The sequence below is a fragment of the Triticum urartu genome, chromosome 7A (genome assembly GCF_056163025.1).
Source record: "Triticum urartu cultivar PI428250 chromosome 7A, HENAU_Tu73, whole genome shotgun sequence".
Classification (NCBI taxonomy): domain Eukaryota; kingdom Viridiplantae; phylum Streptophyta; class Magnoliopsida; order Poales; family Poaceae; genus Triticum; species Triticum urartu.
Window position 1 is genome coordinate 126,848,029 of NC_141879.1, and position 20,626 is coordinate 126,868,654.

Genomic DNA, 20,626 nt, shown 5'->3' on the forward strand with positions numbered 1-20,626 from the left:
ATAAACATTTATCATGAAATAAGAAATAAATAATAACTTTATTATTGCCTCTAGGGCATATTTCCTTCAGTCTCCCACTTGCACTAGAGTCAATAATCTAGTTCACATCGCCGTGTGATCTAACATCAATAGTTCACAACTTTATGTGGTTAACACCCATAGTTCACATCGATATGTGACCAACACCCAAAAGGTTTACTAGAGTCAGTAATCTAGTTCACATTGCTATGTGATTAACACCCAAAGAGTACTAAGGTGTGATCATGTTTTGCTTGTGAGAGAAGTTTAGTCAACGGGTCTGCCATATTCAGATCCGTATGTATTTTGCAAATTTCTATGTCAACAATGCTCTGCACAAAGCTACTCTTAGCTAATTGCTCCCACTTTCAATATGTATCCAGATTGAGACTTAGAGTCATCTAGAGCAGTGTCAAAATTTGCATCAACGTAACCCTTTACGACGAACCCTTTTTGTCACGTCCATAATTGAGAAACATATCCTTATTCCACTAAGGATAATTTTGACTGCTGTCCAGTGATCTACTCCTAGATCACTATTGTACTCCCTTGCCAAAATCAGTGTAGGGTATACAATAGATCTGGTACACAGCATGGCATACTTTATAGAACCTATGGCCAAGGCATAGGGAATGACTTTCATTCTCTTTCTATCTTCTGCCGTGGTCGGGTTTTGAGTCTTACTCAATTTCATACCTTGTAACATAGGCAAGAACTCTTTCTTTGACTGTTCCATTTTGAACTACTTCAAAATCTTGTCAAGGTATGTACTCATTGAAAAAACTTATCAAGCGTCTTGATCTATCTCTATAGATCTTGAAGCTTAATATGTAAGCAGCTTCACCGAGGTCTTTCTTTGAAAAACTCCTTTCAAATACTCCTTTATGCTTTGCAGAATAATTCTACATTATTTCCGATCAACAATATGTCATTCACATATACTTATCAGAAATGTTGTAGTGCTCCCACTCACTTTCTTGTAAATACAGGCTTCACCGCAAGTCTGTATAAAACTATATGCTTTGATCAACTCATCAAAGTGTATATTCCAACTCTGAGATGCTTGCACCAGTCCATAGATGGATCGCTGGATCTTGCACATTTTGTTAACACCTTTAGGATTGACAAAACCTTCTGGTTGCATCATATACAACTCTTTTTAATAAATCCATTAAAGATTGCAGTTTTGTTATCCATTTGCCAGATTTCTTAAAATGCGGCAATTGCTAACATGATTCAGACAGACTTAAGCATAGATACAAGTGAGAATCTCTCATCGTAATCAACACATTGAACTTGTCGAAAACCTTTTTGCGACAATTCTGGCTTTGTAGATAGTAACACTACTATCAACGTCTGTCTTCCTCTTGTAGATCCATTTATTTTCTATGGCTTGCCGATCATCGGGCAAATCCAGCAAAGTCCATACTTTGTTCTCATACATGGATCATATCTCAGATTTCATGGCCTCAAACCATTTCGCGGAATCTGGGCTCATCATCGCTTCCTCATAGTTCGTAGGTTCGTCATGGTCAAGTAACATGACCTCCAGAATATGATTACCGTACCACTCTGGTGCGGATCTCACTCTGGTTGACCTACGAGGTTCGGTAGTAACTTGATCTGAAGTTACATGATCATCATCATTATCTTCCTCACTAATTGGTGTAGTAGTCACTAGAACAGATTTCTGTGATGAACTACTTTCCAATAAGGGAGATGGTACAATTACCTTATCAAGTTTTCTACTTTCTTCCCACTCACTTCTTTTGAGAGAAACTCCTTCTCTAGAAAGTATCCATTCTCAGCAACGAATGTCTTGCCTTCGGATCTGTGATAGAAGGTGTACCCAATAGTCTCCTTTGGGTATCCTATGAAGACATATTTCTCCGATTTGGGTTTGAGCTTATCAGGATGAAACTTTTTCATATAAGCATCACAACCCAAACTTTAAGAAACGACAACTTTGGTTTCTTGCCAAACCACAGTTCAGATTGTGTCGTCTCAACGGACTTAGATGGTGCCCCTTTTTAATGTGAATGCAGCTGTCTTTAATGCATAACCTCAAAAACGATAGTGGTAAATCGGTAAGAAACATCATAGATTTGCACTATATCTAATAAAGTACGGCTATGACGTTCGGACACACCATTATGCTATGGTGTTCCAGGTGGCATGAATTTGTGAAACTATTCCACATTGTTTTAATTGAAGACCAAACTCGTAACTCAAATATTTGTCTCCGCGATCAGATCATAGAAACCTTATTTTCTTGTCACGATGATTTTCCACTTCACTCTGAAATTCTTTGAGCTTTTCAAATGTTTCAGACTTATGTTTCATCAAGTAGATATACCCATATCTGCTCAAATCATCTGTGAAGGTCAAAAAATAATGATACCCACTGCAAGCCTTGATATTCATCAGACCACATACATCAGTATGTATGATTTCCAACAAATCTGTTGCTTGCTCCATTGTTCCGGAGAACGGCGTTTTAGTCATCTTGCCCAAGAGACATGGTTCGCAAGCATCAAGTGATTCATAATCAAGTGATTCCAAAATCCCATCAGCATGGAGGTTCTTCATGCGCTTTACACCAATATGACCTAAACGGCAGTGCCACAAACAAGTTGCACTATCATTATTAACTTTGCATGTTTTGGCTTCAATATTATGAATATGTGTATCATTACAATCGAGATCCAACAAACCATTTTCGTTGGTGTGTATGACCATAGAAGGTTTTATTCATGTAAACAGAACAACAATTGTTCTCTAACTTAAATGAATAACCGTATTGCAATAAACATGATCAAATCATATTTATGCTCAACGCAAACACCAAATAACACTTATTTAGGTTCAACATTCATCCCGAAAGTATAGGGAGTGTGCGATGATGATCATATCAATCTTGGAACCACTTCCAATACACATCATCACTTCACCCTTAACTAGTCTCTGTTTATTCTGCAACTCCCGTTTCGAGTTACTAATCTTAGCAACTGAACTAGTACCAAATACTGAGGGGTTGCTATGAACACTAGTAAAGTACACATCAATAACATGTATATCAAATATATCTTTGTTTACTTTGCCATCCTTTCTTATCCACCAAATACTTGGGGTAGTTCCGCTTCCAGTGACCAATCCCTTTGCAGTAGAAGCACTTTGTCTCAGGCTTAGGACCAGACTTGGGTTTCTTCACTTGAGCAGCAACTTGCTTGCCGTTCTTCTTGAACTTCCCCTTCTTCCTTTTGCCCTTTTCTTGAAACTAGTGGTCTTGTCTACCATCAACACTTGATGTTTTTCTTGATTTCTACCTTCGTCGATTTTAGCATCACGAAGAGCTCGGGAATCGTTTCCGTTATCCCTTGCATACTATAGTTCATCACGAAGTTCTACTAACTTGGTGATGGTGACTAGAGAATTATGTCAATCACTATTTTATCTGGAAGATTAACTCCCACTTGATTCAAGCGATTGTAGTACCCAGACAATCTGAGCACATGCTCACTAGTTGAGCGATTCTCCACCATGTTTTAGCTATAGAACTTGTTGGAGACTTCATATCTCTCAACTCGGGTATTTGCTTGAAATATTAACTTCAACTCCTGGAACATCTCATATGGTCCATGATGTTCAAAACGTCTTTGAAGTCCCGATTCTAAGCCGTTAAGCATGGTGCCCTTAAACTATTAAGTAGTCATCATATTGAGCTAGCCAAACGTTCATAACGTCTGCATCTGCTCCTGCAATAGGTCTGTCACCTAGCGGTGCATCAAGGACATAATTCTTCTGTGCAGCAATGAGGATAAACCTCAGATCACGGATCCAATCCGCATCATTGCTACTAACATCTTTCAACACAATTTTCTCTAGGAACATATCAAAATAAACATATGAAAGCAACAACGCGAGCTATTGATCTACAACATAGATATGCTAATACTATCAGGACTAAGTTCATGATAAATTTAAGTTCAATTAATCATATTACTTAAGAACTCCCACTTAGATAGACATCCCTCTAATCTTCTAAGTGATCACGTGATCCAAATCAACTAAACCATAACCGATCATCACGTGAAATGGAGTAGTTTTCAATGGTGAACATCACTATGTTGATCATATCTACTATATGATTCACGCTCGACCTTTCGGTCTCAGTGTTCCGAGGCCATATCTGCATATGCTAGGCTCGTCAAGTTTAACCTGAGTATTCTGCGTGTGCAAAACTGGCTTGCACCCGTTGTAGATGGACGTAGAGCTTATTACACCCGATCATCACGTGGTGTCTGGGCACGACGAACTTTGGCAACGGTGCATACTCAGGGAGAACACTTTTATCTTGAAATTTAGTGAGAGATCATCTTATAATGCTACCGTCAATCAAAGCAAGATAAGATGCATAAAAGATAAACATCACATGCAATCAATATAAGTGATATGATATGGCCATCATCATCTTGTGCTTGTGATCTCCATCTCCGAAGCACCGTCATGATCACCATCGTCACCGGCGCGACACCTTGATCTCCATCGTAGCATCGTTGTCGTCTCGCCAATCTTATGCTTCCACGACTATCGCTACCACTTAGTGATAAAGTAAAGCATTACAGCGCGATTGCATTGCATACAATAAAGCGACAACCATATGGCTCCTGCCAGTTGCCGATAACTCGGTTACAAACATGATCATCTCATACAATAAAATTTAGCATCATGTCTTGACCATATCACATCACAACATGCCCTGCAAAAACAAGTTAGACGTCCTCTACTTTGTTGTTGCAAGTTTTACATGGCTGCTACGGGTTTAAGCAAAACCAATCTTACCTACGCATCAAAACCACAACGGTAGTTTGTCAAGTTGGTGCTGTTTTAACCTTCGCAAGGACCGGGCGTAGCCACACTCAGTTCAACTAAAGTTGGAGAAACTGACACCCGCCAGCCACCTGTGTGCAAAGCACGGCGGTAGAACCAGTCTCGCGTAAGCGTACGCGTAATGTCGGTCTGGGCCGCTTCATCCAACAATACCGCCGAACCAAAGTATGACATGTTGTTAAGCAGTATGACTTATATCGCCCACAACTAACTTGTGTTCTACTCGTGCATACAACATCAACACATAAAACCTAGGCTCGGATGCCACTGTTGGGGAACATAGTAATTTCAAAAAATTTCCTACGCACATGCAAGATCATGGTGATGCATAGCAACGAGAGGGGAGAGTGTTGTCTACGTACCCTTGTAGACCGAAGCGGAAGCGTTAACGCAACGTAGAGGAAGTAGTCGTACGTCTTCCCGGTCCAACCGATCCAAGCACCGTTACTCCGGCACCTCCGAGTTCTTGGCACACATTCAGCTCGATGACGCTCTGATCCAGCAAAGCTTCAGGGAGGACTTCTGTCAGCACGACGGCGTGGTGACGATCTTGATGTTCAACCGTCGCAGGGCTTCGCCTAAGCACCGCTACAATATGACCGAGGTGTAATATCGTGGAGGGGGTCACCGCACACAGCTAAGGAATGATCACGAAGATCAACTTGTGTGTCTATGGGGTGCCCCCTGCCCCCGTATATAAAGGAGTGGAGGAGGGGAGGGCCGGCCCTCTCTATGGCGCGCCCTAGGGGAGTCCTACTCCCACCGGGAGTAGGATTCCCCCTTTCCTAGTCCAACTAGGAGTCCTTCCAAGTATTAGGAGTAGGAGACAAGGAAGGGGAAGACGGAAGAGAAGGAAGGAGGGGGCGCAGCCCCTCCCCCTAGTCCAATTCGGACTAGGCCTTGGGGGGCGCGCGGCCTGCTTCTCGCTCTCCCCTAAAGCCCAATAAGGCCCATATACTTCTTCTCCCGTATTCCCGTAACTCCCCGGCACTCCGAAAAATACCCGAACCACTCGGAACCTTTCCGATGTCCGAATATAGTCGTCCAATATATCAATCTTTACGTCTCGACCATTTCGAGACTCCTCGTCATGTCCCCGATCTCATCCGGGACTCCGAACTCCTTCGGTACATCAAAACTCATAAACTCATAATATAACTGTCATTGAAACCTTAAGCGTGCGGACCCTACGGGTTCGAGAACAATGTAGACATGACCGAGACATTTCTCCGGTCAATAACCAATAGCGAAACCTGGATGCTCATATTGGCTCCTACATATTCTACGAAGATCTTTATCGGTCAGGCCGCATAACAATATACGTTGTTCCCTTTGTCATCAGTATGTTACTTGCCCGAGATTTGATCGTCGGTATCTCAATACCTAGTTCAATCTCGTTACCGGCAAGTCTCTTTACTCGTTCCGTAATACATCATCTCGCAACTAACTCATTAGTTGCAATGCTTGCAAGGCTTATGTGATGTGCATTACCGAGAGGGCCCAGAGATACCTCTCCAACAATCGGAGTGACAAATCCTAATCTCGAAATACGCCAACCCAACATGTACCTTTGGAGACACCTGGAGAGCTCCTTTATAATCACCCAGTTACGTTGTGATGTTTGGTAGCACACAAAGTGTTCCTCTGGTAAACGAGAGTTGCATAATCTCATAGTCATAGGAACATGTATAAGTCATGAAGAAAGCAATAGCAACATACTAAACGATCGAGTGCTAAGCCAACGAAATGGGTCAAGTCAATCACATCATTCTCCTAATGATGTGATCCCGGTAATCAAATAACAACTCTTTGTCTATGGTTAGGAAACATAACCATCTTTGATTAATGAGCTAGTCAAGTAGAGGCATACTAGTGACACTCTGTTTATCTATGTATTCACACATGTATTATGTTTCCAGTTAATACAATTCTAGCATGAATAATAAACATTTATCATGAAATAAGGAAATAAATAATAACTTTATTATTGCCTCTAGGGCATATTTCCTTCAGGCACGAGCCAGCTCCGGGGGCCGGGAGCCCTTTAGTACGGTTGGTAACACCAACCGGTACTAACTGTTTGTGGGTTTTTGTTTTATTTTGTATTTTTAATTAAATTTGTGTTATCAATTTAATTTAGGATTGTTTTACGTTATAATGAGTTGTAGTCGTCATCATCATCATCATCATCATCGCATATTAATAAATAAATAAACTCTAGCTAGCTAAAAATCATCGTAGTCGTCTAATTACCACTATTTAATCATCATAGTCATTACCGCTAGCTATCTAATCATCACCAACACTGGCTAGCTTAAAGAGGAAACATTCACTTTGTAACAGAAGCAAAGATATCATCGAGTTCAACATAATCATCACCAACATCGAAGTTCAGGACACGAACATGAGACACTAATTAAGAGCATGAACTAGTGCTGCTCCCTCTCAGGTAGAATAGCATAGAACATGTATAGCTCTCCTGATTCATCATACTGGAGCTTGCAGATGAATCTGTCTCCTAATCTTGGGTTGCACTTCTCCTTGCTGCCCCCTAGTACTTCTCTACGATCGTTAACAATTTTGCTCCAATCTTTCACTATTAAGCATTCTTCGCTTTCAGAAATCCTAAATGCACTCATGTGCAATGTAGGATATCTTGGCCGTAAGCTAACCATTGACATGTCACCTTTAGTCTCGATCCACTGAGGCACAACTGTCATCGGAAGTCCCTGTTGAAGAACATTGTATAGTAATTAATATACTAAGCAATGAAAGTTTAGCTTCAAAAATAATGTATGCAAAAGATGCACTAATTAAGGACAAATAGTTAAAATCTTACCATCTTTCGATTATAGATGTGACCGTAGTTCAATACGATCACCATTGGTCGCACGTTTTGAGTACTAACATTTCTAAGTTCAGGAAAAAAATTTGTCTTGACAGTATTAAGATCCTCAAGCCATGAAACATAATGACTTATCTCCTCGCAGTTTAGTTGAGCACCGGGGCAGTAGTAGGTCCTGTCTACCAAGCTCCGGACATGTTTGCTTGAACCAAAATAAGCTGACAATACAAATTAGTTGTCAACTATTTTTGAATAAACTGTATCAAAGACATAAACATATGCATGCATGGTTGAGAAAAACTCACATAATGGTAGAACTGGAGGCGTTTGCACATCGACCCAGATGTCTATATTACCTTCAATATCATCTTCCGAACGAATATCAAAGGTGACAACCATACCAGGCTCAAATGCATAAGCCTTGCATAGTGCTTGCCAAGTTTTGCATTCAAAATGGGTGTATGTGTCTCCATTATATAATTTGACGTTGAAAGTATAACCATGCTCCGTCTTCAAGTAAACTCTCTTTACCTCCATATCATCTATAGCACTAAAACCTATCTTATCCAAGACAAAAAAATTTGCATGGTAGGGGATGCTCTAGTAGAATAGTGAAAATTTAAAATTATAAGTTGAAGCAAATGAAGCATAAGTTTTGCATTCAAATAATAATTGACAAAGTGACTTACTGTATCAACTTCGAATGTCTCATCCAGCTTGATGCTGAAGCGCCTACCATCAACAAGGAAATTTCTGTCGCACAGGCCGCGCTGGTCTTTACAGTGTTCGCACATAATGAAATCTTTTTCGTCGTCAGATGACATTTCCTATGTTCATATAGGTGAAACATTAAACACCTATTACTATCTAACATTAATTAATATCTAGCAAATATATATTCATCTAACATTTGACATTAATATATCTAACTATATTCATCTCTAACAATTGACATTACTATATATTTAACTTTTCTATCTAATTCATCTAACATTCGACATTAATCTAACATTTATATAAACTCAAAATATATAAAAAATTAAATAAACAGAAAAACTCATTAACAAATAATATTTTAATTAGATCATCAAATCTCAGATACCTAAATTTTCTTACTAAAAATAAACTAGTTATATTAATTATTGAACTAGTTCAAATCTCATATACCTAAATAAACTAGTTCGACAATTTTCTTACTAACAATAAACTAGTTATATTAATTATTGAACTAGTTCAAATGTCATATACCTAAATAAACTAGTTCAATAATTTTCTTACTAAAAATAAACTAGTTATATTAATTATTCAACTAGTTCAAATCTCTAGTTCGACAATTTTCTATCTAGCTATTTCATCTAACATTCGACATTAATCAAACATTCGATCATCTAATTAACTTTTCTAAAAAACAGAAAATAAGTAAAAAAAATGTGTGTGTGTAGTGTGTACGTATATATGTGTGTGTATGTGTGTATGTGTGTGGCCCCGTACGCCGCCGCCCCGTACGTACGGGCGGGGGCGCCGCCGTATGGGGCGGGGGCGGCGGCGTACGGGCCGGCGGCGCGGCGGGTATACGCGAGAGCGAGAGACGTACGGGACCACGGCGGGACGACGACGGACGGCGGCGCGCGGTGTTCGGAGCGGCGGCACGAGACGGCGACGAAGATGGGTGGCAGTGGGGACAACGACGACGACGACGGACGACGGGCGACGGGCGGCAAGGGCGGGTTCAAGCGGCGCGCGAGAGGTTGGAGACGAAAGAAGTGGGGAGATCTAACTGAATTTTCGTAAGTGTTGTATATATAGGAGAGGCCTTTAGTACCGGTTGGAGCCACCAACCGGTACTAAAGGCCTCGCGCTGCCACCCCAAAGTTTAGTCCCACCTCGCCGGGCGAAGGGCAGCCGCACTGGTTTATAAACCCAGCCGCGGCTACCTCTTCGAACTCCTCTATATAGCAGGCTTCTGGGCCTAATTAATTAGGGCGCGCTGCCCTGTGAGCCTGCTGGCCCTTCTGGGCCTGCATTTGCACACTCTAGGTCTGGCAGGCCCACTGGGCAGCGCGCCAACAAATTTTTTATATAGTTTTTTCTTTTCTACATTATTTATTTTCTTCTATTTATTTTTGAGTAGTTTTTTATATAGTTTTTTCTTTTCTGCATTATTTATTTTCTTCTATTTATTTTTGAGTAATTTTTTTGAATAGTTTTTTTATTTTCTGCATTATTTCTTTTCTTCTATTTATTTTCTTCTGAAAATTGAATGCTGCATACTGAACAATTAGGTAAATGACCGAAAAACAACAAATGATGTCAGAACATGTTGGAAATTGATGACGTCGCTTTGAATGCTACATACTGAACACAAAAGAAGTCCGGAGTTCAAATAAGTTTAAAAAACATTGAAGTGGCCGTATAACAGATGAGTTCTCGTCCGAAACCCTGATACTCCGAAAGAGTTTGTCCAGTTTGTACACGAAGTGCATCCAGTTTTTGCCGTGACCCTCTCTACTCTTTCGCGCATGCTATGCGGGTGATATGATGATACCATGCCAAGTTTCAACATTTTTAGGATTCATTTTGTAGTGATTTTCAATTTCACGGTCATTTAGCTCTCTAAAACAATTAGGTAAATGACCAAAAAACAACAAATGATGTCAGAACATGTTGGAAATTGATGACGTCGCTTTGAATGCTGCATAATGAACATAAAAGAAGTCCGGAGTTCAAATAAGTTATTAAAAACATTGAAGTGGCCGTGTAACAGATGAGTTCTCGTCCGAAACCCTGATACTCCGAAAGAGTTTGTCCAGTTTGTACACGAAGTGCGTCCAGTTTTTGCCGTGACTCTCTCTACTCTTTCGCGCATGCTATGCGGGTGATATGATGATACCATGCCAAGTTTCAACATTTTTAGGATTCATTTTGTAGTGATTTTCAATTTCACGGTCATTTAGCTCTCTAAAACAATTAGGTAAATGACCCAAAAACAACAAATGATGTCAGAACATGCTGGAAATTGATGACGTCGCTTTGAATGCTGCATACTGAACACAAAAGAAGCCCAGAGTTCAAATAAGTTTAAAAAACATTGAAGTGGCCGTGTAACAGATGAGTTCTCGTCCGAAACCCTGATACTCCGAAAGAGTTTGCCCAGTTTGTACACGAAGTGCGTCCAGTTTTTGCTGTGACCGTCTCTACTCTTTCGCGCATGCTATGCGGGTGATATGATGATACCATGCCAGGTTTCAACATTTTCAGGATTCATTTTGTAGTGATTTTCAATTTCACGGTCATTTAGCTCTCTAAAACAATTAGGTAAATGACCAAAAAACAACAAATGATGTCAGAACATGTTGGAAATTGATGACGTCGCATTGAATGCTGCATACTGAACACAAAAGAAGTCCGGAGTTCAAATAAGTTTAAAAAACATTGAAGTGGCCGTGTAACAGATGAGTTCTCGTCCGAAACCCTGATACTCCGAAAGAGTTTGTCCAGTTTGTACACGAAGTGCGTCCAGTTTTTGCCGTGACCCTCTCTACTCTTTCACGCATGCTATGCGGGTTATATGATGATACCATGCCAAGTTTCCACATTTTCAGGATTCATTTTGTAGTGATTTTCAATTTCACGGTCATTTAGCTCTCTAAAACAATTAGGTAAATGACCGAAAAACAACAAATGATGTCAGAACATGTTGGAAATTGATGATGTCGCTTTGAATGCTGCATACTGAACACAAAAGAAGTCCGGAGTTCAAATAAGTTTAAAAAACATTGAAGTGGCCGTGTAACAGATGAGTTCTCGTCCGAAACCCTGATACTCCGAAAGAGTATGTCTAGTTTGTACACGAAGTGTGTCCAGTTTTTGCCGTGACCCTCTCTAATCTTTCGCGCATGCTATGCGGGTGATATGATGATACCATGCCAAGTTTCAACATTTCCAGGATTCATTTTATAGTGATTTTCAATTTCACGGTCATTTAGCTCTCTAAAACAATTTGGTAAATGACTGAAAAACAACAAATGATGTCAGAACATGTTGGAAATTGATGACGTCGCTTTGAATGCTGCATACTGAACACAAAAGAAGTCCGGAGTTCAAATAAGTTTAAAAAACATTGAAGTGGCCGTGTAACAGATGAGTTCTCGTCCGAAACCCTGATACTCCGAAAGAGTTTGTCCAGTTTGTACACGAAGTGCGTCCAGTTTTTGCCGTGACCCTCTCTACTCTTTCGCGCATGCTATGCGGGTGATATGATGATACCATGCCAAGTTTCAATATTTTCAGGATTCATTTTGTAGTGATTTTCAATTTCACGGTCATTTAGGTCTCTAAACAATTAGGTAAATGACCGAAAACAACAAATGATGTCAGAACATGTTGGAAATTGATGACGTCGCTTTGAATGTTGCATACTGAACACAAAAGAAGTCCGGAGTTCAAATAAGTTATTAAAAATAAAAAAGAGGTGCAATGCTGGTTAATTTGCTTCAAGCCATTCGGAATAGTGTAGACTGCACTGCACATAGCTCAGTGCAATCTATGCTATTCCGCAAGGCTTGAAGCTAATCAACATGTAGGTGAGCATTGCAACTCTTCGTCATTGTCTATGCACTCACGACTTATAAACTGCTCATACTGCCTCTCTCTTGGCGAGGTGGGACTAAAAATCAGCTTACAAAGAAACTTTAGTACCGGTTCATGGCATGAACCGGTACTAAAGGTCTTCGTGGGGGCCCCAGACTGACCATAGCCTGACACAGCCTCATTAGTACCGGTTCGTGGCATGAACCGGTACTAAAGGTTACCCACGAACCGGTACTAATGATGCCCGCCCGCCTAGCCGTTGGAACCGGAACTAATGGTCACATTAGTGCCGTCTCAAATTCAAACCGGCACTAATGTGCTTCACATTTGACCTTTTTTCTACTAGTGCCAGCCGAGTCTCCCCTTCACCGGTAGGGTGATCAAGCTGGAGGTCCTCAAATCCCTCCGTTATTTCATCCACCATCACCCTAGCATATCCTTCTGGAATCGGACGGCAGTGAAAAGTTGCGCCGGGTTCAGTAGGATAAACAGAGCCAACAGCCGCCTTGACCTTCAAATTCATCCATTGCGTCATAAGGTGGCAATTTTGAGACTCCGTGATAGCATCCACGAGATAGCTGGCAGGAGCCGTCAAGGCATGCTCCGACTGAAGCAGCTCGGTGGAAGCCACGCTGCTTCTGCGCTAAGATGGCGGGGTAGCTTCGGGGGAAGCTTCGGCAGTACGTTTGCTGCGATTTGCTTCTCGTTCCTCTATCGCATCTACCCTTGCTTGCAGCGCCTGCATTTGGGTCTGCTGCACTTTTTTCCTCCTCTCATGGGATTTGTAACCGCCTGCGTCCGGAAACCCAACCTTCCACGGAATGGAGCCTGGCGTGCCTCGTGTCCGTCCAGGGTGCTCAGGATTCCCGAGGGCCATTGTGAGCTCGTCGTTCTCTCTGTCTGGAAAGAACCTCCCTTGCTGCGCTGCTTTGATATACTGCTTAAGCTTCCTGACTGGTATGTCCATTTGATCGTTCGTCCAAATGCACTTCCCTGTTACAGGGTCCAAGGTTCCGCCAGCCCTGAAGAACCAAGTCCGGCAACGGTCTGGCCAGTTAATTGTCTCTGGTTCGATCCCTTTATCAACCAGATCATTCTCAGTCTTGGCCCACTTAGGCCGGGCTACGAGGTAGCCACCTGACCCCGTGCGATGGTGATGCTTCTTCTTTGCAGCATTTTGCTTGTTTGTCGCCGACATCTTCTTACTCTTTTCCGATGTCTTGTGGGCCACAAATGCGGGCCAGTAATCTCTGATCTTCTCATATCTGCCCTTGAATTCTGGTGTCTCATTATTTTTGACAAACTTATTTCAGAAGAGGAGAAGAAGAAGAAGAAGAAGAAGAAAGAGGAGAAGAAGAAAGGAATAGCTAGAGGAGAAGATTGAAGAAAAAAAAGAAGAAAAAAAAGAGGAGAAGAAGAAAGGAATAGTGGAGAAGAAGAAAAAATAGAATATATTCTATTTTCTCTTCTTCTCCACTATTCCTTTCTTCTTCTCCTCTTCTCTTTCTTCTTTTTTCTTCTTCTTATTTATTTCTCCTCTTCTTCCTCTCCTCTTCTTCTTTCTAAGTCCTGCTTATATACACAGAGTATTGGTCCCGGTTCGTACCCCTCTCGACCCCTCGTTCCTCTCTCGACCCCTCGACGACCCTCGTCCCTGATAACATTTTTTTCTCCCCTCGACCCCTCTCGACCTCTCGTCCCCCTCTCGACCCCTCATCATCATCTATCACCCCCTCGTTTTCTTTAGCATATATCTATGAACAAAAAAATAACTCATATATAGAAAAAAATGCTATATGAACATACATACATATGAGCATATACAGAGAGCATATACATAGCCAAATCCATATACAGAGAGCATATACATACATACATACATACATATGAGCATATACATACATACATAGCCAAATCCAAATACATATGAGCATATACATACACATATGAAAAAATTTATCACACACAGAGAGCAGCGGCGGCGGCGGCGATGGTCAGAGCGACAGGGATTGATGGGAAGGGGGGAGCTCACTGGGGGCGCGACGGGGAGGAGGCTGGGGACGGGGAGGAGGCCGGCGGCGGCGCGGGGGAGGCCGGCGACGCGGCGCGGGGCGACGGGGAGGGGGCCGGAGATGGCGCACGCAGCGACGAGGAGGAGGCCGGCGACGGCGCACGCAGCGACGGGGAGAAGGCCTGCGGTGGCGCGGGGCGACGGCGACGGGGAGCGGGCGACGACGGGCTTGGGCCGACGACGCGGCGCGGGGCGACGGGGAGGGGGCCGGAGATGGCGCACGCAGCGACGAGGAGGAGGCCGGCGACAGCGCACGCATCGACGGGGAGAAGGCCTGCGGCGGCGCGGGGCGACGGCGACGGGGAGCGGGCGACGACGGGCTCGGGGCGGCGACGACGACGACGAACGGCCTGGCAGCGTCGGGGGGGAATGGGAGCGCTTGGCGAAATTTTCACAAGTGCTACCTTATATACCCAGAGCAATAGTCCCGGTTCGTGGCACGAACCGGTACCAATGCACACCTATGGTCCCGGTTCGTGCCACCAACCGGGACCATGGCCTATGGTCCCGGTTGGTGGCACCAACCGGGACTAAAGGGGGGCATTGGTCACGGTTGGTTCCACAAACCGTGACCAATGCCCCCTTTAGTCCCGGTTGGTGCCACCAACCGGGACCAATGGCCTTGTGCTGCCCCGCGCCCAAAAGTTTAGTCCCACCTCGCTAGTTGAGAGGGCTCGGGAGTGGTTTATAAGCGCTGCTGCGCCCACCCTCCCGAGCTCCTCTCAACTTCAGGCTTTCGGGCCTAATCTGTCACTGCAATGCCTGTGGGCCTACTGGGTTGCGGGCCTGAATCCTGGCCCATGGTAGGGTTTCTAGTCGTATTCAGGCCGTGGTGGCCTAGTAGGTGGCATTTTTTGTTTTTTTGTTGCTTTATTTATTCTCTTTTGTTTTTTTGCTTTATTTTTTTAATTCTTTATGCTTTTATTTTTAGAAAAATTATAAACTTTTTGTTAATGCCATTAGTTTTCAAATTTGAAAACACTTTTTTAGTTTTTTTGTTTTCTTTGTTGCTTTATTTATTTTATTTTGTGATTAACTTTACTATAAAAATAGTTCTTTCCTGTTTTTTGATTTGTTTTTTGCATTATTTATTTTCTTTTGTTTTTTGCTTTAATTTTTAATTCTGTTTGCTTTTAGGTTAGCAAAATTATAAACTTTTTGTTAGTGCCATTAGTTTTAGAAAAATTATAAACGTTCTGTTAGTGCCATTAGTTTTCAAATTTGAAAACACTTTTTAGTTTTTTTGTTTTCTTTGTTGCTTTATTTATTTTATTTTGTGATTAACTTTACTATAAAAATAGTTTTTTCCTGTTTTTTTGATTTGTTTTTTGCATTATTTATTTTCTTTTGTTTTTTTCTTTAAGTTTTAATTCTGTTTGCTTTTAGGTTAGCAAAATTATAAACTTTCTGTTAGTGCCATTAGTTTTAGAAAAATTATAAACTTTCTATTAGTGCCATTAGTTTTCAAATTTGAATAGTTAAAATTTGATTTCTTTGAAAATTGTTTGAATCACAAGTTTGTGATTAACTTACTAAAAAAATGAGAATAGATGCGCTTATAGAGAAAATTCAACCTAAATTCCTAGAAAATTTCTATGAATTTCAGAGAAATTCACTATGAATTTAGGTTAAACTTTTCTCTATTAGGGCATCTATTTTCAATTTGAGAGGAGCTCAACAAGGCAGAGAGGGAAGGGCTTATAAACCGGTGTGAGCCCCCTTCAGTTGGTGAGGTGGGACTAAACTCTGCCCGCAACGAGGACCAACCCTTTAGTCCCGGTTTGTGGCACAAACCAGGACTAATGGTCATGGGCCAGGGGCGAGGAGCAAAATTATAAACTTTCTGTTAGTGCCATTAGTTTTAGAAAGTTGAAAGTTGAAAGTTGGCATGGGCCAGGGACTAATGGTCATGGTATTACGAGGGCCGAACCATAAGACATGAAAGCATTTCAAATGAACTCTGAAAAAGATGAAAGTTGGGATGGTATCATAATTTCACCCACATAGCATGTGCATGTACAAAACGAACAATGGTAGCATGTTCGTGTGTTACAAAGTTGCGGGAGAAAGTCTTCACTTTTTCTTCGCTTGTGTCATTTGCTTATTGCGCCGTAACCATGGATAATCTTTATTGTTTATTAGGATGCTTGGGTCAGCCTTGACATTGAAGGGAGGAATTTCATGAAACTTTTCATAATCTTCAGACATGTCTGTCTTGCCGTCCACTCCCAGGATGTCCCTTTTTCCTGAAAGAATTATGTGGCGCTTTGGCTCATCGTATGATTTATTCGCTTCCTTATCTTTTCTTTTTCTCGGTTTGGTAGACATGTCCTTCACATAGATAACCTGTGCCATATCATTGGCTAGGACGAACGGTTCGTCAGTGTACCCAAGATTTTTCAGATCCACTGTTGTCATTCCGTACTGTGGGTCTACCTATACCCTGCCGCCTAACAGATTGACCTATTTGCACTTAAACAAAGGGACCTTAAAATCAGGTCCATAGTCAAGTTCCCATATGTCCACTATGTAACCATAATATGTGTCCTTTTCGCTCTCGGTTGCTGCATCAAAGCGGACATCGCTGTTTTGGTTGGTGCTCTTTTGATCTTGGGCGATCGTGTAAAATGTATTCTCATTTATCTCGTATCCTTTGTAAATCAATACAGTCATAGATGGTCCCCTGGACAACAAGTACAACTCATCACAAACAGTGTTGTCACCTCTGAGACGTGTTTCCAACCAACTGCTGAAAGTCCTGATGTGTTCACATGTAATCCAGTCGTTGCACTGCTCCGGGTATTTGGAGCGCAGACTGTTCTTGTGTTCATCGACATACGGGGTCACCAAGGTAGAGTTCTGTAGAACTGTGTAGTGTGCTTGAGACCAAGAATATCCGTCCCTACATATTATTGAGTCTCTTCCAAGAGTGCCTTTTTCAGTCAGTCTCCCCTCATACCGCGATTTAGGGAGACCTATCTTCTTAAGGCCAGGAATGAAGTCAACACAAAACCCGATAACATCCTCTGTTTGATGGCCCATGGAGATGCTTCCTTCTGGCCTAGCGCGGTTACAGACATATTTCTTTAGGACTCCCATGAACCTCTCAAAGGGGAACATATTGTGTAAAAATACGGGCCCCAGGATGACAATCTCATCGACTAGATGAACTAGGACGTGCGTCGTGATATTGAAGAAGGATGGTGGGAACACCAGCTCGAAACTGACAAGACATTGCGCCACATCACTCCTTAGCCTTGGTACAATTTCTGGATCTATCACCTTCTGAGAGATTGCATTGAGGAATGCACATAGCTTCACAATGGCTAATCGGACATTTTCCGGTAGAAGCCCCCTCAATGCAACCGGAAGCAGTTGCGTCATAATCACGTGGCAGTCATGAGACTTTAGGTTCTGAAACTTTTTCTCTAGCATATTTATTATTCCCTTTATATTCGACGAGAAGCCAGTCGTGACCTTCATACTGAGCAGGCATTCAAAGAAGATTTCTTTCTCTTCTTTCGTAAGAGCGTAGCTGATAGGACCTTTATACTGCTTCGGAGGCATGCCGTCTTTTTCGTGCAAACGTTGCAGGTCCTCCCGTGCCTCAGGTGTATCTTTTGTCTTCCCATACACGCCCAAGAAGCCTAGCAGGTTCACGCAAAGGTTCTTCGTCGCGTGCATCACGTCGATTGAGGAGCGGACCTCTAGGTCTTTCCAGTAGGGTAGGTCCCAAAATATAGATTTCTTCTTCCACATGGGTGCGTGTCCCTCAGCGTCATTCGGAACAGCTAGTCCATCGGGACCCTTTCCAAAGATTACGTAGTGTAAATCATTGACCATAGCAAGCATGTGATCACCGGTGCGCATGGCGGGCTTCTTCCGGTGATCTGCCTCGCCTTTGAAATGCTTGCCTTTCTTTCGACATTGATGGTTGGTCGGAAGAAATCGACGATGGCCCAGGTACACATTCTTCCTGCATTTGTCCAGGTATATACTTTTAGTGTCATCTAAATAGTGCGTGCATGCGTGGTATCCTTTGTTTGTCTGTCCTGAAAGGTTAATGAGAGCGGGCCAATCGTTGATGGTCACGAACAGCAACGCCTTAAGGTTAAATTCCTCCTGTCTGTGCTCATCCCACGTACGTACACCGTTTCCATTCCACAGCTGTAAAAGTTCTTCAACTAATGGCCTTAGGTACACATCAATTTCGTTGCCGGGTTGCTTAGGGCCTTGGATGAGAACTGGCATCATAATGAACTTCCGCTTCGTGCACATCCAAGGAGGAAGATTATACATACATAGAGTCATGGGCCAGGTGCTGTGATTGCTGCTCTGCTCCCCGAAAGGATTAATGCCATCCGCGCTTAAAGCAAACCATACATTCCTTGGGTCCTTTGCAAACTCATCCCAGTACTCTCTCTCGATTTTTCTCCACTGCGACCCGTCAGCGGGTGCTCTCAACTTCCCATCTTTCTTTCGGTTCTCACTGTGCCATCGCATCAACTTGGCATGCTCTTCGTTTCTGAACAGACGTTTCAACCGTGGTATTATAGGAGCATACCACATCACCTTTGCAGGAACCCTCTTCCTGGGGGGCTCGCCGTCAACATCACCAGGGTCATCTCGTCTGATCTTATACCGCAATGCACCGCATACCGGGCATGCATTCAGATCCTTGTATGCACCGCGGTAGAGGATGCAGTCATTAGGGCATGCATGTATCTTCTCCACCTCCAATCCTAGAGGGCATACGACCTTCTTTTCTGCGTATGTACTGTCGGGCAATTCGTTATCCTTTGGAAGCTTCTTCTTCAATATTTTCAGTAGCTTCTCAAATCCTTTGTCAGCCACAGCATTCTCTGCCTTCCACTGCAGCAATTCCAGTACGGTACCGAGCTTTGTGTTGCCATCTTCGCAATTGGGGTATAACCTTTTTTGTGATCCTCTAACATGCGATCGAACTTCAGCTTCTCCTTTTGACTTTCGCATTGCGTCCTTGCATCGACAATGACCCGGCGGAGATCATCATCATCGGGCACATCGTCTGGTTCCTCTTGATCTTCAGCAGCTTCACCCGTTGCAGCATCATTGGGCACATCGTCTGGTTCCTCTTGATCTTCACCAGCTCCCCCCGTTGCAGCATCACCGTATTCAGGGGGCACATAGTTGTCATCGTACTCTTCTTCTTCGCCGTCTTCCATCATAACCCCTATTTCTCCGTGCCTCGTCCAAACATTATAGTGTGTCATGAAACCCTTGTAAAGCAGGTGGGAGTGAAGGATTTTCCGGTTAGAGTAAGACCTCGTATTCCCACATTCAGTGCATGGACAACACATAAAACCATTCTGCTTGTTTGCCTCAGCCGCATCGAGAAACTCATGCACGCCCTTAATGTACTCGCGGGTGTGTCTGTCACCGTACATCAATTGCCGGTTCATCTGCGTGCATTATATATAATTAAGTGTCCAAATTAATAGAAGTTCATCATCACATTAAAACCAAAGTGCATACATAGTTCTCATCTAACAACATATAGCTCTCCAGAGCATCTAATTAATTAAGCCATACATTGAAACTATGTAAAACATTTCAATGCGAAAACAAATGCGATCATAATCGCAACCAAGGTAACAATTGATCCAACGGCATAATGATACCAAGCCTCGGTATGAATGGCATATTTTCTAATCTTTCTAATCTTCAAGCGCATTGCATCCATCTTGATCTTGTGATCATCGACGACATCCGCAACATGCAACTCCAATATCATCTTCTCCTCCTCAATTTTTTTTATTTTTTCCTTCAACAAATTGTTTTCTTCTTCAACTAAATTTAACCTCTCGACAATAGGGTCGGTTGGCATTTCCGATTCACATACATCCTACATAAATAAAATCTATGTCACGTTGGTCGGCATAATTTTCATAAACAATAAATGAACCAATAGTTATAAAGATAATATATACCACATCCGAATCATAGACAGGACGAGGGCCGACGGGGGCGGATACCAAAACCATCGCACTATATAAGATGCAATAATAAAAGTAAGAAAATAATACAAGTATCTATGTAAACATACAAGTAAGAATATTTTTCCTTTCAGAAAGAAGATAAAACAAGAGGCTCACCACGGTGGTGCCGGCGATGAGCTCGGCGCGGGTGATCGACGGCGGTGAAGACGGGGACGGGGCATGACGGACCGCTAA

At 42.5% G+C, this 20,626-nt stretch overlaps 1 pseudogene; it reads right to left on the reverse strand.

Moving 5' to 3' along the window:
* The window catches only part of LOC125518492 (glutamate receptor 2.7-like), a 42,870-nt pseudogene that overhangs the window by 20,998 nt on the left and 1,246 nt on the right, over positions 1 to 20,626 (reverse strand).